This window comes from Chroicocephalus ridibundus, chromosome 19 (genome assembly GCF_963924245.1).
Source record: "Chroicocephalus ridibundus chromosome 19, bChrRid1.1, whole genome shotgun sequence".
Taxonomy (NCBI): domain Eukaryota; kingdom Metazoa; phylum Chordata; class Aves; order Charadriiformes; family Laridae; genus Chroicocephalus; species Chroicocephalus ridibundus.
Genome location: NC_086302.1, coordinates 564,463 through 566,437, shown reverse-complemented (window position 1 = coordinate 566,437; position 1,975 = coordinate 564,463). Strand labels below are relative to the sequence as shown.

At 61.0% G+C, this 1,975-nt stretch overlaps 1 long non-coding RNA gene across 1 annotated transcript; it reads left to right on the top strand.

Moving 5' to 3' along the window:
* Positions 1 to 938: 938 nt before the first annotated feature.
* LOC134525232 (uncharacterized) lies at positions 939 to 1,553 on the top strand. Its single transcript, XR_010073730.1, has 3 exons — positions 939 to 1,060; positions 1,241 to 1,347; positions 1,486 to 1,553. It is a non-coding gene; the product is annotated as an uncharacterized LOC134525232 (long non-coding RNA).
* The last annotated feature ends 422 nt before the right edge of the window (positions 1,554 to 1,975 follow it).

Below are 1,975 nucleotides of genomic sequence, written 5' to 3'. Positions count from 1 at the left end.
TGCCAGCCTGCGAAGCATTTTGCGGTAGGGCCGCGGCTCTGGCCACAGCTCCCACGCCTGAAGAGCCAGGAGGGAAAGCCGTGCCTCGTTGGAAAGCTCTTTGGCAGCCGCTCGCGTGGCCCCACAGCCCGTGGGGCTGCGGGCTTTGCGGCGGCCGTCAGCCTCGGCGCCACCGGCGCCCACGTTGCGCCGCCGCGCCAGCCTGCGAAGTATTTTCCGGTACGTTACTTCCGGGTGGTCACGTGGGGAGCGGCGTCTGCCGGCCGCGTTTCCGTCGGGCGGGAGGATGGTAGGCGGCCCCCGCTCCCGGGACGGACCCCCCCCCGCTCCCGGGACGGTTCCCCCCCTCCCCGCGTCCCCCCCCCCGCGTCCCCGGGCTCCCAGCCCGGCCCCAGCCTCTGCGTCCTCCGGCTCGGACCCCCCCTCCCTCCCCCCCTCGCGTCCCTCCCCATCGGGACGGTTCTCCCCCTTCATCCCCGGGCTCCCGGGCCGGCCCCACCCTGCTCCCGGGCCGGCGTCCCCCCCGCTCCCGGGCCCGCAGCCCCCCCGCTCCCTGTTCCTTTGCGAGGAGACGGGCCCCGGCCCTCCTCCCCAGCCGAGGCACTGCTGGCAGATGTCCTCCCCCCGTCCTGTTCCCGACAGCGGCGGCCGCCCCTGGCTGCGCTTGGTCGCCTCTCGATGCAGGTGCCAGGAGCATCCGGGTGGGGAAAGCAGCGTCTCCAGGAGCTCCTGCTGCAGGGGGGGCTCCCGCTGGGGCGAGTGGTCGGGGAACTGCTGCCCCTTCTCTTTCTCTCCCGGAGGCCGCGGTTGTCCGCTCCTCCCCGGGGTTGTCGTGGGCTGCCTTTGCCACAGACTTGCCTGGGCTGTCTCCGTTCAGCCCCGTTCTCCCTCCTGGTGTGGGCGACCTGGGACTGGTGGACGTTTACTGGCTTTGAACAGGAGCTGCTGTGGGTGAAGCTTAAGATGCTTGAAAAACGTGAAACAGCCAGAGAACAACATCAAGGTGATTGAGCCAGAAGGTGCTTCCTGCGGCAGGGAAGAGACAGCCAAGCATTTCTGGGTGAGGAAGGGTCCCCTCTGAGTTGTCCTCAGCAGACCAGATTGCTGATATGTACCGCAGGGTCCGTACGCGTATCCAAAATCACGGTATGGCCATGGGGAAGGGTTGTGTGCGTGCAAGGCTGCACATCTGGGAAGCTTCATATCGCAAGAGCTGTAAGACACCGCTGTGTTCTCTTAGGTGGAGGATGGTCAAGTGACCAGCGCTGCAGAAGAGGAAGGGACAGAGAAAGAGAGAGGCACCTGAACTGGAAAATTCTGTGGGCAGCGCTGAAAGCAGGAGCTGCGGTGAGTCCCAGGCTTTGGGGCCGTGTCCCACTCGTCAGGAGCCTCCGTTGGCTGCAGTCTTCACAGACCTTCACGAAAGAAGGACGCTTTAGAGTGCCACCTAGCTTTACGGCAGAAGTTTTTTTCCTGTCTTGGCAGAATTCCAGCTGCCAGCGTTTCTCCGTGGTCGCCCTTCCTTCTGCCGTGATGGTACAGGACAGACGGAAAGAATGCGGAGTGCTCTGCGAGTACGAGGTGCGTCTGCGATGCGCGTCTGCTTTTTTCCTGAGGTACTTGTAGTGTGGACTCTGAAGTTAACGGGAAGGATGTGCCAGCACTCCTCCTATAGTTTTTCTGTGAAATATTTTAACAAAATCCTTGTCGCTTCCCGCTGTCAGGAAAGAGGGGAGGGTAAGTGACTTCAGATTTGTAAATTCTCAGCGGCACGGACTAAGGTGAGATAAATCTCAAGGTCCATACAGAAACATTTATTAGCTTACCAAAATGGTTAGTATAGATCTTAACAAGCCCACGATAATTGGTTAGGTATATAAAAAATTATGGCAGGTGTTGGGGTGTACATTGTGTTAGTTAACACCAGGTGTAGGACAACTTATGGCAAGCGGTGCTTAAGGTCGTACTTAAGGTC